The sequence below is a fragment of the Anticarsia gemmatalis genome, chromosome 17 (genome assembly GCF_050436995.1).
Source record: "Anticarsia gemmatalis isolate Benzon Research Colony breed Stoneville strain chromosome 17, ilAntGemm2 primary, whole genome shotgun sequence".
Lineage (NCBI taxonomy): Eukaryota > Metazoa > Arthropoda > Insecta > Lepidoptera > Erebidae > Anticarsia > Anticarsia gemmatalis.
Window position 1 is genome coordinate 2,740,627 of NC_134761.1, and position 21,903 is coordinate 2,762,529.

Consider the following 21,903-nt stretch of genomic DNA (forward strand, 5'->3'; position numbering starts at 1 on the left):
AAAATACCTATTCGAAAAAAGAAATCGAACTTAACTGCCTTCATAGCTTATTTAACCGATTCATGGCCAATGACTCAACAATTGAGTCATTAAAAAACCTTTAGGAAGGCCGATGGCTCAATTGGTGAGTCAAACCAAAATTGTATAAAAACGGATATTAAAAAAAAAAAACACTTAAACTACCATTTTTCAGATCTCATTAAACATTTCCGTGAATATCAGACCTGGCCCTTCAATTTAGAGAATATTTTTATTAGTCAGGTGTCATAAACCTTTTGTATAACTGCCGCAAAACATCTTGTACACTTTTTTGTAAAATCGATTGACTACAGCTTGGAAAACCTTGATTTTCTTTATCTTCAATTTGTTGATCATGGAAATCAGTAAACATTGCCTGGCTACATTCAGTAAAATCGTCGTAGTCCTGATTATCTACAAATAATATTACAATAATAAATAATGATTGAATACTACTAAAATGTTTACTACCTCTGCAATATTTCATTAAAACCAACAAATACTACCTTGAAACGCCATATTAACTTTTATTATCCACAAATTCGAATAGGAGAACACAGTAACACGTTTCTGGTTGTCAGACTGGCTCGAATGATGGCGAAAAGCATTAAATCATTACAAGGAGCCAATGACTCATCAGTTGAGTCATCCTTCAGGGAGGCCGATGGCTCAAATGGTGAGCCACCGACCAATGAATGGGGCCTGGCTGAATTGTTCACGAAAATGAAGGTGGCAATGAATCGGTTAAAAGGTAATTACTAAGTAAACCAACAGGTAGGAGACAATCTTAGAACAATAAGTGTATACCACGACGAATCAACAATACGCATCCGTGAGAAGATTGCAAAAACTTTGTCGTTACATCGATACGACAAAAACTAGCTGACGTGTTACGATAACATACTGACTTCCTAACAACGATATATTAGATTTATAGTAGCTTAAATACATTACGTGCACGAATTACATAGTTTTTTACAAATAATAATTTTCACTTGGTTTGGCGGTAAAGGAAAACATCACTAAATCTGGCGTCATAATATAATAGGTAATATAACAGCAAAAGAAGAGCTGAAAATTATGACTATTGTTTCAAAATTAAATGAAATAAGGTCTAGGCTGAACAAGTTGTCTAATATGTTGTTATCCACCCGTATGGTAAAAGTACGGGTGCTTATTGTAACCTCATTTCGATAGCGCTGATGTTGAGATACCTACCTACGGCATGTAATTATCATTTTATTTCACAGAAGATTCAGGGATTCAAGAACCTTTAATGATTCGTGGCTACAATGGGGTATTGAGTTCTGTTTTATACCTATTTTTTTTAGTTCATACTTTTGTCCAGAATAGTGTGCTTATATGAAAATAAAATTGCATTGACGATCCATGACAGTAGTTTATTTGCAAAACTATGTTTGGTGAGCCATCTCCATTTGTAAACCGCAAGTGTAGAACGAATGTTGTACACAAACCCAAGTCATCTGTCAGATACAGATCAAGTCAGGTGATTTGACCCGAGGTCGACTTTCTCCAAAGGTACAATTTCAATGTTTGCATAATAACAGTAAGTACCTATTGTAAATCGTTTCATTGAACTCTTAGATACGTACTTAAGACTGCTTGACGTCTAAAGAACCAATATTTAAATTACATAATGAAATTGTCCTGTATGACAAGATGTATGGATGTGAATGAGGCAAGGGAAGTTTTTAAGGATCGGACCAAGTGCCATCCTTTGGTCTCTGCCTCTGCCTACTATGGGAAAAAGGCGTGATATTAAGTATTTGAAATTTAAAATAACTTTTTTTTTGGTTATCTAGATACCTTAGTACAAGCTCTGATGAGCCTGGAATCAGAAGTCTTTGTGTGAGTTGTTCATGTATATTTAAATATATTTGATTTCATTTACGAATTATTCAACTTGTTACGGTGATGCAGGAAATCCTTCTTTGTAATAATGATTATTATCTGTCTGATACGAATAATAAATATGTCGTTCTCTTTATGTGAAACCAGTTTTGTAATCCAATATTTGTAAATTTATTTATTAATTGTGAGAAAATAGAACAGGGATGTATGTTATTTATTTTTATTTGTTAATTTAATTGGATCAGTAAATAAGTTACTTAAAAAAATACTAGAATATAATCGAATCAAAAACTTTCTTCTTTTAAAATGTTTCTAATTATAGTCAATCACTTTAGTTTTGGATACTAAGAAACGAGAATAGTTTAAAAAATCGCCCATTAGTATTAATTAGGTCAAAGTTTAAAAAATCGCTCATTACCCATAATAGATTTTGGTACTATTTCGGGGGTAACAGGTTCAAAAAACGTAATTTCGCTACCAGTTTAACAGTCTCGCAAGTGTTGACTACCGTAGATCCGGGTGTCTACAATATGTCGACATAAAGCTGTGTCCTACTTATAGCAAGTCCAGTAACATGCCACTATATCACCCGGTTATACGGCCCATAAGATATTGTTTGCTGTTGCCGAATATTTCCGCTCAAAGCGACTGGAATTTGCTACAGACATTGTTTTGCTATCTTTGCCAATCATGATGATATTTCAATGTTATTTATACAAAATGTTTGGGGGATTTTGTACTGAAACCTTCGCATGAATAAGGCGCCGATGGTCAACTTTGTTAATTTATTTTAAAAAGACCATTCCCGCATTAAGAATTGCTCTTCTCTCGCTGGGCCTTTACAAACATAGAAACATACAACGAACACAAAGTAGGTACCTACTAGTAATAGTTAGTACAACCAGACTCTAAACAAATATTTGTGGATTACACAAATATTTATGCCGTGTAGAAATCGAATCAACGATATCCCGACCCACTGGCAGTAGCGTGGTGACGATCTGAACCACTGCTCCACGGAAGACATCATCATCTGTGTATTCTGACATCGTCAATAATTATCATTTTCAAGAAGCTCAAATTCCTTGTTTATTTCTAAACGAAATGTTGAACTATTGGCAAATCGAAGATCGCGAAAAATTCTTGCAAAATTCACGCTGTATGTAACATTTGATATTTGTTGTTATAATAAGAAAGTATGTTTAAAAGTAATGATGAAATTATAATATTACTTCATAACCTGAACTGTGGCAAAATATATTTTTGTGTTGTTAATGCTGTAAAGCACTTTTTTCTATATTTTCTGTTGTGTATATTCGATGGCGTACACAGAAGAGAAATTCCTACAATATGCAGATAAGAATCCCACTTTTTACAATTCGTTTTGTCGATATCTTCAATCAAGGACGTACCTATTATATAAAAAAAATATTCGTAATTTTTTTTATTGTCTTTTTAGGCACCTTTTAATAATAATTATTTGTCGCAAGATTTTTTTTTCCACTATAGATCTGACCGAGGATACGGAGTTGACGTTTTGGCGCAGGTTATACAGGCTCCGATTTGGAAAAAAGTTCTGAGAAATCGAAACTCTTCTTTTGTATATATCGTTCAAAAAGATTTTTTGAAAGAGTGTAGGGATAATTTGTGTTTCTAACAGGTTACGAAAATTGCATTTGCAGTTAATGCAAGCTATAAATTCAAAGCTTGCAACGGATTTAAATAACAAAGCAACGGATGTGGTAGTTATGGAAATATGATTAAATGAAAATAACTACGGGTTAGGTAACCGGCAGTCGAGGGTATACACTGTACCGCTAGTGATGTGCTCTCTAATCGATGTTGTTTTCGGATATAAGATGTTTTTTTTTGGTTAAAATTAAGAGTTACTCGAGATTTAGAAGAACAAACGCTTTAAATAGTAAAACATTTTAATTACAATAGTAATTTGGTACAAATACATTGATTTGATTAACTGTACCAGCCTCTGCGCAATATACTTAAGGAGTTTTAAAAATTGGAGTTTAATAAGTATCGTACAATAATCCGTCAAAACATTTGTGTCATTATTAGACTAATACAATATATAATATTAGGCATCGTATTACTGAAATAAACATTAACTTTCCATCATCTACTAAAAACTATTCGCACGGTACTACGCTATCGATAAATACGTGTACACTGCATAAAAACAAAACAGTCATTCACTGTAATGTCATAACCAATGCATTAAATCAGCTCCGCGTATAAAATATGCGGATGGAACCGAAGATTGCACATCCCTTGCGTTCAAGACGAGCGTCTGGAGCCTACTTCCAAGTTCCACTTTCAGTTTCTGCGACTCGGTCGACGCGAGAGCACGCGTAAGCCTTACGCAACAACACCGCGCCCGCATGCGTAAAATTACATTAAAAAAAACACACACCGATAAAAAAAAACAACTTCATTATCTGTCGCCAAAATCGTGTCAAAATTAATGTTACAGATTAACAAAAATTTTCGCGGTATTTTGTATTAGGCAAGCGGTTGTTTACGGTTTTTTAGTGTATCGTATTTTTTTTTAATTAATTAGTAATGTGTAAAAGAACTAAGTGTTGTTTTATTGTGATTCAATGTGATGTGTTTTTATCGTGAAGTGACATATAAGAAAGCACCATCTGTCGAAAAGTAAATATTATTTGTTTATTACTTTAGAATAAGTAATTTATACATAGCTTGTAATTTATTTGTACCGGTAGAACGGGGTAACTTTTGAATAATACAGGGCTTAGGTACTTTAAATAGGAAAGAAATGGGCATGTTTAAGGTCAATTACACTTTTTGAAATGCTACAATTTTATTCATAGCAATATTTATTATCAAGGAGGTACCAAGAATATTCGCTGGCCTTTTATGCGACCTATTTACTTATTTCTATAATCAAATTTTCGTAAAGTACCACCATTACCACCATACCATCCCATTCTACGTTTTCCATCCAATTCATTTTTTTACTTCGCGCCTAAAACTAATAAATTAAAGAAAGGTATTTATTTATCTCTACAAATATTTATATTGTTATCATGCAATACTTTACGGTTTCAATTCTGCGTTTGATAGTGTTAAGCGCGGTTTTCCCTGTTGGGAAAATCTCAGTTATTTAGTAATGCAGTTTGGCAATGTGTTTTGTTAATGGCAATAGGCCGAGATAATACTTTAATATTAGCAATGTTATCAAATCAATTCTCAGTAAAAGATCGTAAATATTCTAAACCATTTTTTGATTTTGTTAAAAGCCGTACCTATCTAATGACAGTGTATAATATTATATACCGTAAAACGGGGTGAATAGAATTCGCGGGGTGAATAGAAAAAAAATCAGGAAAGTTTTCAAGGCCAATATTTGAGTACTCCTCGTTGAAGAATTTTGTTCAAATTTGAAATGATTACACGTCGATATTACTTCTCTGCGGTGTCATAATTGTTTAAATGTTTAAAATGATATTTATACCCAAAAAAATGCTTCAAAGACAACCGTCCTCGAATGCCTTAATATCGACCTCCAAAACTTTGGATTTAAAGTGGGATTTCTTTTCTAATGAGTTGTTTGAAGTGTTTATCTCTTTAGGTGTATATTAATCTATAAAGATACAATATTGTTAGTTGAAAAAACGTTTTTAAACCTAAAAAATATGTTTAAATCACAGAAATAGTCATTTTTTGTATAAACGGGGTGAATAGAATCGTTTGAAGGGTGAATAGAACTACAGTATGGGGTAAATGGAAACATAGCAGGGTTCAATAGAAACGCGTAAGGGGTGAATAGAAACGAGTGAGGGGTCAATAGAGATTAATAAATAGGGTTGTCAAAAACTGTAAACAAAATTAACATAAACAATGAAAAATTAAAAGTTATTAATGTTCTGAAATTCACAATTATCATTGTATCAAAGTTATAACGGCAAACTACTGCATATAGTATGAAAGTTAGTTAGGTTATCATGTTTTATTTTTTGAGTTAATCTATACGAATCTATACTAATATTATAAAGCTGAAGAGTTTGTTTGTTTGTTTGTTTGTTTGAACGCGCTAATCTCAGGAACTACTGGTCCGATTTGAAAAATTCTTTCAGTGTTAGATAGTCCATTTATCGAGGAAGGTTATAGGCTATATATCATGACGCTACTACCAATAGGAGCAGAGTACGGGTAAAAAATGTTACAATAACGGGGACAATTTTGACCCATTCTCTCTTATGTGACGCAAGCGAAGTTGCGCGGGTCAGCTTGTGTAATTATCAACGGTTATTTCAATTTTTAAACACACAACCTCCCTTTTCAGCATGTTGGATAAGTCGTCTTTGGCAGCCCTAACAGTTTTTCCATTCACCCCTTTGGTCGTTTCGATTTACCCCTATCGCTGGGTGAATAGAAATTGACCATTTTTTTAAGGAAATATCGTAAAATTACGCATATTTTTCGACAAATATGGTTTTAGCTCTTTCTTCATGGCGCCGGACATGATATAAAAGAACCCGACAATAAAAATAACAAGTTATTCGCAACAAATTTTTAGGACAAAGTTGAAAATTGTTTCTATTCACCCCGTTTTACGGTATACTTAATTAGTATCGATTTTCTTTTTTCCATATATTATCCTCCTCATTTTATTCAATAAAGATTTGGCTTAAATACTAACACTTATATTTGTCAAAGTTATAGTTAGTGAATTTATCACTTTCGGAAGATAGAGTCAATTAAAGAAACCGACAAGAACCTTTTGGAGATATTTTTCTAAAACAATAACAACTAAAATAAATACAAAACAATCAATGATGTTATTACCAAACCTTTCTGCTTAAAAACCTAAAATAACCATTTATGACAATAAAGTATCAATTTACGTATAAACGCAGTCGCCATGATACTTCTATTACCAAAACAAGTAGACCTTAAGACCTAAATTTCATAATATCCCTCGTTATAATCTGTATAAAACAATTCTACGTGTACAACAATGGTTTTATGTAATAAAACAAACAATAGCGAGTCCGTAGCGTAAATAACTGAGGGAACAATGGCTCAGGGAGTGAGATCGTAGGTTCATAGTTCGAATTAAAGTCACATTTTCAAAAACCTTTACCAACATGCCCGTGCTCATAAATTCGTCCGCGCGGGATGTTTTTTTGGGATGTCTATGTGCTACTCCAACCTATAAAGTATCTATTTATACTTACTTATAATATTATAAAGCTGAATAGTTTGTTTGTCTGATTGTTTGTTTGTTTGTTTGAACGCGCTAATCTCAGGAACTACTGGTCCGATTTGAAAAATTCTTTCAGTGTTAGATAGTTCATTTATCGAGGAAGGCTATATGCTATATATCATCACGCTACGTCCAATAAGAGCTGAGTAGCAGCAAAAAATGTTACAAAAAACGGGGATAATTTTGACCCATTCTCTTATGTGACGCAAGCGAAGATGCGCGAATCAGCTAGTGTGCCATAATTAGCAAAGAACTAAAAAAGTAATACACATATTTTATGCATCAGGCCTCTTTAACTTTTGTATTTGTAGTATTAGTATAGTAAGATATACCTAGTAAGACACAGACAATTTATTTCTCTTGTGCAATTACCTAGAATTCTTTGTATTTCAAAGCCCGATTTCAGTGTTATGTTTTTATAGGTCTAGGTCTTCAATCATTAGTATATTGTAATAGTGAATCCTTAATTAAATGTACACACCATCCTCATAAATTGCATACCGACATCCATAGATAATAACACCATTTTTTCCCTCAGGGATAGGAAGAGATAAACGTAATTTCGTCACAAATTACCTTCTTACTTCTTGCAAAATCGGTAAAATTGTATGATGCCGTTGACAACTGTTTTATCATTTTTTTTTTACATGGGAATCGAACCCACGACAGTACACTACGATGACTATCTCTAACTTCTGAGTCACATGGCCCAGTTAGAAAAATTCTCAGAATTTCTCATATTACCCTCAGGCAACTCATAGTCGTTTATGTTCCATGACCATTATATTATATTATTTATTACAGCAATTTAATCTGATTTACGATGGCGCTAAATCAATCATATTTAAGAACTTGAACTTATTTATTACAAAACAATTTTTAATACTATTGTGTGACCGCCTTTGCGTAGAGAGATTTTCAAGAACCGATTCGATTAGGTTAAAAACTAATTGTATACGGCATAGTTTGTGACTATTTCATAAAAAAACATCCGGCGAATTGAGATAGTCCTCCTTCTTTGAAGTCGGTTAAAAATATGTTGTGTAGCGCGATGCTCTATCACTATGGACTAGTGACAACCGGCTGGATATTGAGAAATTTGTATGAAAATCTTATCAGCGCCTCTAGCGGGCGTCGTAGGAACTATTTTGTTAGTACACTTTAATTGTCAAACTCTTAATACTCGATATGGGACTACGGTAGTTTTCGCGTAAAAGAGTACCTACTAAACGAACGTCTACTTTAATATTATAACCCAACGGGTGTTATATGCGACTGAAAATTAAATATTACGATACCTTATTTGTTTACCCGATGATTCGATCGAATTACATCGATCATGGGCACAGGTTATCCAGCATTGTGTTAATTCATACCAGTTTGCCATCTATATCTATATCAAAAAACGAAAGTATGTCTGTTCGTCTGTTACGCTTTCACGGCTAAACCACTGGACTGATTGTGACGAAATTAACCATGAAGGTACGGAAGGTACTTAAAGATTCCGGATCAAATATAAGTTAATAGACTTAGGTATTTGGTTAAAAATCATTTCTTCAAGTGTTGAAATTGGCTATACCCGACCGTAAAGATGATGGTCAACTTGATCCTTATAATTATGCGTTCATATTAATCCAAGATACTACCGAAAGAAGTCACAATGCAAAACAAATAGTTTGTTACTAAGATGCGTTTCGACCAAGTCTGCCCATGACCACGACTGGTGTAACTTGGTCGAAACGTCGGGTAATAAATAAGGTATCGTAACCTTTTATTTTTCACTGCGCATAATACAGTTGTGTATCTTTGTGTTATATCAAGCTGCGATAGTTTAAAAACTCTAATTACATTGTAATTGCAGTGTGTATTTGCACAGAAAAGATCATTTTAGACGTTTCATAAAGCTCATTAAAATATTAGTCAAAAGCCCTGTATACGTATCAAATAAAACGTATCTCAGTTAACAACTAGTGTACGTCAATTAGATGGTCACTATTCAGTACATTGCTGCTTTGACATAACGTGTTAATCACTATAACCAAAACGAGAAAACAATGTACAGCAATGGCTTTATAATCGTTGTCAAAAGAGATATGTGATAGCTCCCTGTTCGGACTAAAGACTAGATTTGCATTCAAAGTTGATACAAATCGTCTGCCTACACGAAATCCCACGTATTTTCAAAACTACACTATTTTGGTAGTCATTATGACATAACGGAATGTCAGTCGGTGTTTGTCTTAATCAGATTGTTAGACCACTGTCTACCCACTTGTCTAGGTTTAATGCGTGTATGTTACCAACTAAGATTTCTTCGTAGATGACCTATATTTTTAAACAATTTTTATTTATGCGTATTATTTGGACTGTTTCTGTGGCGCAGCCAGTGTAACCAAGTACTGATCATGAGGTGTCGGGTAGGGTTCTTGGGAATTTAAATTCGAATCTTTCTCAATAGTAACCTCGCTTGCCATCTATTACATGGGACTATCATTGTTTATGGTGAATCGTGGGTGTATTTATACTTTTGTCCTCAGCTCAAGTCTTCGGGTATAACCAGCATGATAGACTTAGGTGCACTTATCTACTTACAAGAGACCGCCCGCAATTCCGTACGTGAACTATAATTTTAGTTTTCACAAAATATTTTAATGCTGCCCCACTCGTATTAGACAAAGCGTGATGTTATATAGCCCATGGCCTTCCATAGCAAATGGACTATTCGAATTTCAATTCGAACCTGTAAGTAGTTCCTGAACTTACTGCGTTTAAACAAACAAACTCTTCAACTTTATATTATTAGTATAGATAATTTCAGTCGACTACTACAATTTAACACGGATTACGTTAATTATCTTCCGTCGTGAACATTAATAAAACGTTAAACAAAAAACGCATGCTTTCCACTCTGTTGCTCACAACTAACATTTCCGACTACATTTTAAAACATTAGACTTGCTACACATTCGACTTGAAGCAATTACTGCACTTATTCGGCTTGTTCCGATCCGGCATTTTCTTCGGGTCCAATCGTCACAAATCGGTTTAAACATTCAGGCGCGGCGATGTAGAGCGACATTTTTTCCGAACTCTAAGCTAGCCTAAGGGCCCCGCGGCAACCACAACTACACCCCAACGACAACACGTGGTCGGGTGCATATTTTCTCCTATTCAATTGAAATACAATTTACACGTACCACAGTTCGCCGCTGTGGACCACGTGTTTCAAACGACTAAATCGCGACCACATCGCAACCACATTTTGCTGCTGGATCGTGTAAAACAAGCCTAAACATTAAAACAAGTTCGCGATTATTTCGTAATCTAAATAATAAAGGTTCAATTAAAATCGTCAGCGGTTAACTTTCCTTCATTATGAATGGGTATTGTTGTTGCGCAACAAACTCAAATAGTTTTAATGCAACAATTTGTCTCGGGATGTTTCGTACGCTCTGCTCATCTCCGTATCATTTACAGGGCTGTCAATACAATAGTTTGTTACGTTGAATTAGTCTTTTAATGTCTTCTTACTTAAAAATCTGTTTTAAAAAATTATACGAACTGGGAATTACCGAATCGATTTTTTATACATCGAAAAAAAATACTACAAAATAATAAAATTGTTGTTATCTATTCTGTGTACCACCTGGTATGGTATGATGATAATGTATGCTTGATAAAAAAACAAATGACTGCGGCTACGTTGATGACTCATGATTTTATTTGAAAATGCGTGCTTTATCTATTAATTATAATTTTCACATGCACCTGCTGCATTCATTTGAAGACACTCTACAATATACTTAAATGATCGAAGTCTAAGAATACCGCTACTGTTATACGTTTTAAATAATTTTGTAAAAATACGAAAATTTTATCCCGGGTTGAAACTTTTTTTTTATTTGATAGTTTTTATGCTAATAAATTCTCAGTGATTGCCCAGTTTCTTATTTTATCTAGAAGGTCAATGTTAGGCAAGCAGCGAATTATTCATCAAATTAAAATTCATTTCAATATTGTATCGAATTTTAACGTTACAAAAATATTTTACGAAATACATTTTTTTTAACTAAAAACTTAACATTCCCGTTGATAAATGTGGCACGTTGCTGGTAGTGGTACTAAAATGTCGGTGTTGGGTTCGATTCCGGAACGGGAGAAATATTTGTAGGATAAAAATCGTTGCGTCTCCATAATTTTTAATTTTCCACCGTCAAATATCGAAAAACAATTTTGAAAATTTTTGTACTCGTAACCGGCCGTCCTGTGTGACAAGACGTATATGTAAATGAGGCAAGGGAAGTTCGTAAGGATCGTACCAAGTGGCGTTCTTTGGTCTATACCTACCTCTTTGGAAAAAAAATCCTGCTTTTATGTATACGTATGTAATTATGGCAATAATTTATTCTTCTGCACATCTGTCACAAACATCTAACTGATTTCAGCAAAATACAAACTCCGAAAGAGGTCTCTTAAAACTTATCAACAAACTAGCTGACCCGCGCAACTTCGCTTGCGTCATCTAAGAGAATGGGTCAAAATTTTCCTCGTTTTTGTAACATTTTTCGTTGCTACTCCGCTCCTAATGACAGTAGCGTGATGTTATATAGCCTATAACCTTCCTCGATAAATGGACTATCTAACACTGAAATAATTTTTCAAATCGGACCAGTAGTTCCTGAGATTAGCGCGTTCAAACAAACAAACAAACAAACAATCAAACAAACAAACAAACTCTTCAGCTTTATTATATTAGTATAGATTAATTAATTGTTTTCAAAATGTCCGACCTTTTGAATATTTAAATATGTATATGCAATGATTGCAGCTAATGTGTTTCTGTACAAAATTACTTATAATGATGTCACTTCTTAGCTTTGGCAATGATGTATTCAAATTAACACATCGCATTTTTAATTAGTATCGTAACTGTGAATATCATTTTATATTTCTTATGCAGCAATTGCTTTTGTGGTGTTGTGAGTTGTAAGTGCTACTGATTCGCAAAGATTAGGGTTTAAAACCTGATCAAGACGTTTCAGAGTTTGTCTGGACAAATAATATATTATTTTTTATCCAAACAAAAGGTGTAAAGAACACACGTCTAAGCGGCGCATTAGTAGCAAGTTTTGATAGACGGGTGCAATCGAGTATCGACACTTAGACATTTTTAATGTACATAAAAATAAACACCCGAACCCTGAACAACTTTCTGATCCGTTTTTTTAACAAAATATTTTGATTTTAATTTGCCGCTTGTCGATAGTCGGTAGTGGTAGAGCATATTGCATGTTTTTTCCAAAAAAAATTGTACTTGCTCACCTGAATCTAACAAGTGGGTAATATTGGTATTGTATCACGGTACCGTTAAGGTCTTAGATGATAAGGTGAGATGCTCATTTGAATCGAACAAGTTGTTGATATTGGTATTGCTTCATGCTTCTATTAACATAGATGATTAGGTCAGAACAAAGCACTCAATGCAACTGTCTGCTTAGAGATAAGGAACAAAGGAATCAAAACGTGCATAGAACAGCAGACCTTATCTCAACAGACCTCAGATGAAGCAACGAAATTCCAAGCTCCGTCGACCGCAAATCTTAATCCTCCTTAACGTTCATTAAGATTGTCGTGTCCCGAGGATTATCCACTAATAATACTCTATTATCTATTTAATGGCCTCCTAAAATGGTAGCTGGTCTACCAACTTGTGAAATGAGCTTGATATCTATCCTTGGACAAGTTTTACACGGTCATCTGAATTGAAACTAAGCAGAGCTTGTACTCTCATCTATATAGTTTACTATTTGGACTGTTCTCTAACAATAGACTGATAATCATACTTATATGCTTAAATTACACTCAGACTTAGTAAAAATACCAGTGTTTATTACAAAAATATTTGGTCTGGAGTAGATTTGAACCCGCGACACGTGGCTACGGTAGTATTCTCGAGGAGTTCATGCTAACCGTTGCGCCAAACATGCAGTCGAAGAGTTAGCTGTCTTAAAGTAAAGGTAAACTCAAAGATCCCATCAATTTTTTATCAAACCTAAGGTTACTTGGGAAGTACTCTTTCAAACAAACAAAGACTTTCCATTTCGGTGCATGGGCACAGTCGCCTCTCAAAATATCACCAACTATTATGAGAAGACCCTGTAAATATCTTCAGAAGAGAACTGTCCCCTATTTATAGCTGTTTAAAAAGCCGGTGTACTTTAATTTTTTCAACAGTATGTCTTCAAAAATGCAATTCCTTTGGTAATCGATTAACACAAATACAACAACAAAATCGAACCCATTTCAAAACATATCTAGGAAACTAGATATTTCTCACGAATAGGAATTCTAAACATAGTGTTACATGTGATATGTTTGACTGAAACGTTATACAAACATCAAATATTATGCCTAGAGGAGGAAGGTAGGACATTCGATGAGCTAATACCATTTCATCTATGGTTATATCAACAGTGGATCATTTTGCTTTAATACAGGGAATGTTTTAACAATATATCGGAACTAAGTCCTTTGTTATTGTTTTGAAGAGTGACTCATGATTACACGACAACGTTTGCGTAGGTATGTCGCTACAACATACTGAATGACCACACTGACTGAGACTCAGGAGTTCGCATCCCATTTGGAGCAACTTTTTGTGTTATTCACAAATAGTTGCTTCGGGTCTTGTTGTACTTTGAGTCTGTTGTTTGTATGTTTGTAAAAGTCCCCGCGATACAAAAGTAAATCTTAGTGCGGGAGGTGACTAAAGAAAAATAAGATGATATTTAGGTCCGCTTGTAATGAATTGCAGTGCGAGGCGTGGGCTATTGCGCTTCTATAATCCAGAGAACAGTCAAGCGAGAGTCCTCTGCGCCGAGTCTAAGTTCAGTTTGCTTTCTAAAACATTTACTTGAGTTCAAGTTGCTTGGCGACACTTATACTTATTGTAAGCGCTAGTTAACTTTGTGTGTCTGACATATGTATAACAACAAACATGTAGAAAAATAAATAATAAATAAAACGGAAGGACGCCACATGGTTCGTTAATATTACCTGGCCTGTACTTCTTGAACGTTACCTTTAACTGGATCCCTGGATGACTTGACGTAGCGTAAGTGTGACCTTTCAAAATGAACCACAGAGCTAATATTTTAGTTTAATATCGTGTATGGAAAATAGCATATAAAAAAACTATAGAAACTCAGCTTCTCTGACCACAAAAAACCTTTACAAGACAGGCGGAAATTAAAAAGAAATAACAGTAAAATCCTCATTAAAGTTTCGAAGCAGACTGCAGTTATGTGCGCAGGCGCCGAAATTAATCGCAAGGCCGTACTGTCGCAACTACTTATACATTTCACCTAGTTTATGTCTGTTTGTAATGTCAACATCGTCTGAACAATCCGGTCAGTTGAGGAACGATTTAAAAGCATTGGTAGCAACAACCACCGAATAACTCGGATTTTTATTTAACACGTTAATGTCCCGTTGCAATGCAGGGTCTCCTCCCAAACGAGGGGGAGGAGTTAGGCCTTGAGTCCACCACGCTGGCCAAGTTCGGGTTGAGGACTTTGCATGCCCTCAATAAATGACCTAAACTACTGGACGGATCGGGCTGAAATTTGCATGTAGGTAAATGTTATGACGTAGGCATTCGCTAAGAAAGGATTCATCAATTCTACCCTTAAGGAGATAAATAGGAGATGAAAGTTTGTATGAAAATTCAGTCTTAAGTCACAAACCGCGGGCGAAGTCGAAGCAAATAAGCCAGTTGTAGTTAGAATATCAGCATGATGCTTACTTTTTCCATAGTTTATACATACATGACAAGTAGTTCTAGGACCCGCGTACAACTTCAAACCAACCGGGTTACGTTTCGCAAGGCAGTGAACTAACGCAGTGCAAGTAAGGGTCAAATCAGAGGTTTACTCTCAATGATTAAGCAACTTTTAAAAGGTATTGTAGCTTAAAGGTTGAGAAAGTGATCACCTAATAGTCGAGACAACGATCTTAAGACAATTGATTGGAATTAAGACGTAAACGGTCACAAGTTTTGCTAATGGAAATAATAATTAGGGAATATCTAGCATGCTTCTTTCATAGCTTTAACATTGCTGCCCTTTTTCCAAAGTAGTGGAAGATCCAATCAAAGTAAAAAAAAGCTTTAAATAAGTAAATAGATAAATCATTGACTGACTTTTCGCACAATGATAAAAATGGTCTCCTCGCCTCTAACATCCTTAAGCTGCGAATCATGGATTTAAGTCTCACTCAGGACAAATTTTGAGTCTAGCACGATCTTCTATTCTGAATATGGATTTAATAGTTAAGTTATCTCAAAAACCGGATCTCAATTGGACCGTATTTTTCATAATCTTATCAAAATGAGTGACGTCACATTTTGTTATAAAGAATACTATATTTGTCTTAAATTTGTGTCCAAAAACATAATAGCTTTTAAGTAAACGGAAACACTTCGACATGCAGTCCAAAAAGTACTTTTTCAAGTCGATATGCTAACAAAAGAACCAAAACTATATGCAAATGGTTAATTAAAGTGGAAAAAGGTATGTTTTTGCAACGTTTAAGTATGTACGGGTCATCGTTCCTTATGTAACGTGTTAGTCATCGACTCGGGAAGTACGAAGCACTCTTAAAGACAGCTTTATCTTAAAGTCTTTTGTATGTGCCAAGAGCAGTAGGTTAGAGGTTAGAATTTTAAATAGTAATAGATATACATACATAATATCACAGAGGCACTCATAGCCAGTTGCGCTCACCGGTCGGTAAACGATCTGTTGGTTAAGCAACCGTTGACGCGGTCATTCTATAGATGGGTGACCGCATAGTGGTATTTGAGCTGGGCATCTTCGTGCTCCGGAGGGCACGTAAAAAGCCGGTCCCTTTTGATGTCTACTAAGATAACAGTCGTTAAGCCGTTTCAAAGGCCTTCGGGCGGCTTGAAGAACTTAGACTTTAGGTTGACCACTAACCATACGATAAGAAAAAATAATATAACGTGTTATACCCGTAGGCGTTACAGCGTGTAGTGCGTTTACGAAATATACGCATGTGTCGCTATAAACAATAATAATTCAATGTAATAGATGGTGAGCTTTTTGCCATATACTTACTAAAAAAACGAAATACCTACATATTTAATTTTTTGGTGCTACTTAAATAGGATTACAAAGTATGGTCTCGAATGAAGACGTCAGAATATTTAGAGGCTGTAAACATTAAACATTTCTTGATTAGTATCTTTTCCACTACACAGACAAAGGAAAAAAAAGCATAGTTTTCTTGATGCTGGATCTCAAATTATCAAAAACATATAATCAAAATCAACCTAAGACATCTTCACACAAAAATCAAAAAACTATTTTCTCCAAAACACATACGAACTCCATAAAAAGATAATCCCATATCGTATTAAAAACTCGGTCAGTCGGTCTCAATGCCGTTTGTATAATATGCCGTAATCAAGAGAAAAGTGTTGTACGCATTGCGTCAGCGCACGCCGCAGACGGACGGCGGTATACGACGCGAACAAGTAAATAAATACTTTTGTAATATGTGACGATTTACACACAAATATTGACTTATTAAGTCATTTCTGAGTCTGTGGTGAGGTCGGTAGTGTATCTGACTGTTGAGCATGAGGTCTCTTGTTCAATTCCCAAAGTGCAAGTGGTCTTTTCTAATTTGTAATAGATTTTTTTTTTAATAGTAGTTATCCTAGTTGATATTCGGCTTCGCCCGCCAGATATATTGAAGTTCACGTTCCAGTTTTTAGTACCCAAGTGCACAATACACAGGTACACTCTCTATTCCATCACCTTCATAGCCCGGTGGTAACACACAACCGACGCGAGTAAGAGGTCATACGATGTGATGATTTGCGTACAAATATTGACATATTAAGTAATTTCTGTACATTGCAGGTTATGACTGTAATGTGTTTGGTAAATGTTTGGTTTAGAAATTAGCAGGTCTAAAGTTGATGGTAACCTTTTTGACAGTTTATTTAGTACCTATTAGTTTATGTATGTTAAGGTTAAGTTAGAGATTTTGATTCGTAACTAATAATTGATTTATCTCCTAAAAAATCCGGGCATTGATTTTATAATTCGGGAATGTTTTAGGATTTCGTGCCTCGTCTCGACTTCTGTATATTGAGAAAAAACGTAGGTATGTTGAATGCCGACGTGAGTCTCTTGTATGAAGAAAGTGAAATGTGAATAATTTCATATTTGAATTACTTTAATAGTTGTCAGAATATTTTAAAATGTTAATTATTTGACTTCAATATCATAGTTTCTTATAGTTATTAAAAACCTTAAGTAACTTATTTAGTTACAGCATTATAATAAAGCAATTTCACACACTGTATTAATATTTATAAACACTTTCTTTTTAAATTAAGTATTATTATACAAAAGTATAGTTTTCTCTACCCGAACTTGGTCAGCATAGTCAAAAACCCATCTCCAAATCTGGGATGAGACCTTAGTTAACACTGCAAAGAGTCAGTATAATTTGTTTTCTAGTTCACTCTCGTGGTACACATCCATCCGGTGGCCAACATGCGTGCAACTTTCTCCCAGTACGAACCACGCACCGAAATTATGGGCCAATGATTTATTGCCGTTCTTAATACCCACTTCTCATCAGCTTATTGCATCGGAAGTAGTTTGTGATATGATTTATTTTAGATTACATTTAACGGGAATTTTAAAGACCACGTGGATAGTAAGGCTTGCTGCACACATATTCGGTTCGACAATATTAATCGAACAACAAATACGACTCGACTCACTTCTCACGATTATTGCCGAATTGAATCGAATGTGTGTGTAGCAAGCCTAACAATTTATATTGTGTTCAAAAATACTGTTTGGAGGGAATGCTGCAGAAGGATCACAAATAATTAAAGAGCCATATTTACAGAAGTGTATTTCTAGGGAGCTAATTCAATGTTGACGCTGTTACCGCATAGCGGGTACTGCAATTAATCCACTACGCAACGGTAGCCAAGTGATTCTATGGGTATAAAGTCACTCGCCTAGCGGACTAAATAAAACTCCATATGGAACAGTCCTTGAAGGTATGCAAAGTCCCCAATCCGCAGTTGGACAGCGTGGTGGACTCAAGGCCTACCCCCTCTCTCATTACGGGAGGAGGCCCTTGCTCAGCAGTGGGACATTAACGGTTTAAATTTAGCAAATGATCAGCTTGTCAGTCAGCAATTCCCCTAAGATTTACCTGAATCTTTTTGCTTGGGGAGCAAGTAATACCAGGGTAGGCTGTTATAGGCCTCTACTTATTTCTTGTAAAATAACCAGCGTGATGTTAGCAATTCGCCTTCGTTTATTATTTTTTATACTCGTAAATGTCAAATACATAATTAGTAATAAATAATTTATGAACAATATATTATTTAGTAATGTTCAAGGTTTCGTCTAAAATTGTGTTTTATCTTAATATTTGGGTCATTGTATAAATGAATAAGCATTGTAGTGAGCAACGTTGAAGTATAATTGGATACTTTACCGATGCGCTGAGAATATTATATCTGATTTAAGTCATAGACTTAAGCGATTTCGTTGCGAGTATCATTTCTTTAAGTATTGATTTAAGCTGCGTCTGTGGCGCGATTGGTAGTGTATGCAACTACCGCGCAGAGATCTCATGTTCTAATCCTGGGTCTTCACAGGTTTTCTATTAAGAATTTCTCAAAGATTCCCGGAGTTGAGGTCGTAGTCTTTGATGCTTCGAAAAGCAGGTAAAGTTAGTTCCTGCGAAGGATCTCTCACGGGTCGTGTCGGTTATCCATTCCACTGGGTTTTGAGAAACAAAGTCCTGCACCGCGCTGCAAAGGAAGACATTATAGCGGTTAAAAACGATGGCTTAAGATTTAAAGTTCTTTTTTCGATGCACTGACACACGTTCAGCTTTTAAAAAATAACGAATCAAATAAAATCATTTAGTTAGATTTTGGGTACGAACGAGGCTTTTACGGGCTCTCGGCCTGTTAAACGCGCGATTAACACCGTTAAATATTACAAATCGTGCCATTGCTAAAAAACTTTTATAACCGCTTTGAGTTTATAACTTAACAACTATATAACCTGTTATATAGTATCTAGTAACACTAGCTTCGGAAGTCGGGGTCAAATGTCGGCTGACATCATACCGGACAACGGCACACATTTATATATGAATATTATATTGTTTCAACAAACTTGCTCGTTTAATACACATAAAACTGAAATTAAAAACAAATAATATTTTTATAGCCTTTTTATAGTTTCGATTACGTTGTTTTATTTCGTTATTTTATTTTATTTCACGGTGAAAAAGTATGCACCGTTGACCCAGACTGCTAGCAGATGGGTTTCTTCGAGCATCTTTGAAATATCTGAATTTTCAGTCATGATTACTTAATAAATGAAAAGTGTAATTCTATATCTATACTAATATTATAAAGCTGAAGAGTTTGTTTGTTTATTTGTTTGTTTGTATGAACGCGCTAATCTCAGGAACTACTGGACCGATTTGAAAAATTTCAGTGTTAGATAGTCCATTTATCGAGGAAGGCTATAGGCTATATATCATCACGCTACGGCCAATAGGAGCAGAGTACCGGTAAAAAATGTTAGAAAAACTGGGAAAATTTTGACCCATTCTTTCTTCTCACGCAAGCGAAGTTGCGCGAGTCAGCTAGTTAGGTATATAAATGTATCTATTGCAGTTATAATTTGTTTATGTCGCTATTCATTATTTATGTGTAGTACTTGTAACAGGTGGCCCTCTATAACAAGATGTACTGATGCGAATGAAGCGAGGGTAGTTCGTTAAGATCGTCCAAAGTGGAGTTTTTGGCATCTGCCTACTCCCCTAAGAAACAAGCTGATTTCACGTATGTAATTACAATGAATTGTTAGTTTTAGGATAAGTAAAATAACTATAACTTCAATTAACTTATAACTATTTAATTTAATAATATCGAGTCGCAACAAATAAAATCATTCGTTCATTTTATTTTGGCGCCAAACCGTCAGCCTCACTTGCCTTGTCTAGACCACTCTACAATCAGATTAACACTTAACTAATTAATAACAAAATCACTGAATGTATTATCATAATGAATGAACTGTATCGGACATCTTCATTTATTTAAATTCAAGATATCAATCTTTTTGACGTGTTGAATAATGGCGCCAACGCCATTTTGATTTCATTCTGACAGGACAGGTCATCGCTTTTTTTTATTGGACACGAAGGAAATGTGATTAATCAGACTTCTTGAATTGTATGGAAGGCTATTTAAATTTATTTTATTAGCTTGCATTACTTATCTAATCTAGATATTATTTGTCTTTTTACCGACTATAAAAAGGGAAGATGTTCTTATTAAACAATTTGTTTCAAAAATATACCTCTTTGCTGCTTTGCTTAATATGCCTTGATTTTTGTACTGTAATTAATCTGAAATGGAAATCCAGATAAATTTTATTCATTTCATAATAATTCAGGGATTATGGAATAATTTTAACTAACGTTTATAAATGAGTATTTTGATACAGCTATATTGCGCTAATTAGTAAACTTATGTAGTAAGGTTTTAAGGAAGCTTGGGTTTCTTAAGCTGTTTGTTCGCGGCCTTTCATTAGCAAGTATTAAGCCATAATGGACAACAATTCACCTTGAATAAACTCAAATATATTACTAAAAAAAAACTAAAAAATATTTTCACATTCGAATCTCAGGTCAAGGTGTTTTCATTATGTCATTATTATCGCCTTGATGTCAATTTTCAAATATTTCAATTTTTAATCGATACAAAAAAATAATGTATTGTCGATTATCATATCGATTTAATATCGAGTCACGATTTAGACATCTGTATTGTTACGTCAAGTTAAGGTCTTAGTTTTTTAAATATTTTTTTTTATTGACAGGAATCGTTTAGAATTGTATGATTTAAGTTATAAATGAAGATTGACGATTAAATAATGACTTATACGGTAAAGTAACCTTCAACACAAATATTATGTAACTGTGTACAAAAGCAAGGTACTTTATTAAATAATAAATAAAGTTTAATCATTAAGATTTGTTTTGGGAATTTAGTTTTTTTAAATTCATTGGCATATCATAGAAACGCTTTTTTTAGGTACTTGTATATTGCTTTCAGATACTGAAAAATAGACACCTGTAGCGTCTTTTATGCACTGAGTCAGAAAAACTATTCAATATTTAGAAAAATATCAAATTTAATCTTTTAAAATTATTTTCAAAGCTAACTGACACTTATCCAGAGCTTGTGAAATAGTCTATAAATCACACATTGCCTAAAGCCCGAACAGCTTGTTAAAAAGATAAATTGTGCATTTATAATCTACAATCGGTAATGGCCGTAAATACATTGTAATAGGTCGCAAGATGGCGCTGATGTCCTTACGTAACACATTAAATATGAAATATTATGTGCGCAAAATATACTGATTATATCACAAAAGTTATTGTAACGACTTAATGGTTGAATGTCAGAATAAATAATTAGTTTATAATGTACCCTTGTGGATTGAAAGTTTGTGTGAATTTCTGTACAAAGAGGTGCATAGAATTTTATTTATCTCACTAATCCCGTAGTTTTTGTGTCTAAGCGTGGTAATTACGATGTTAATGATCCTATATCACGGCACAGCAAAACGTCGGAAAAACGCCATAGAAAACAGGATTATTATTTTTCTATA

At 34.5% G+C, this 21,903-nt stretch overlaps 1 protein-coding gene across 1 annotated transcript in view; it reads left to right on the forward strand.

Moving 5' to 3' along the window:
• The first annotated feature begins 4,213 nt into the window (after positions 1 to 4,213).
• The window catches only part of LOC142979965 (uncharacterized), a 58,214-nt gene continuing 40,524 nt past the window's right edge, over positions 4,214 to 21,903 (forward strand). Inside the window, exon 1 of the mRNA XM_076125212.1 lies at positions 4,214 to 4,560. The gene's annotated coding sequence lies outside the window, so the exon portion shown is untranslated. The remainder of the gene's footprint in view (positions 4,561 to 21,903) is intronic.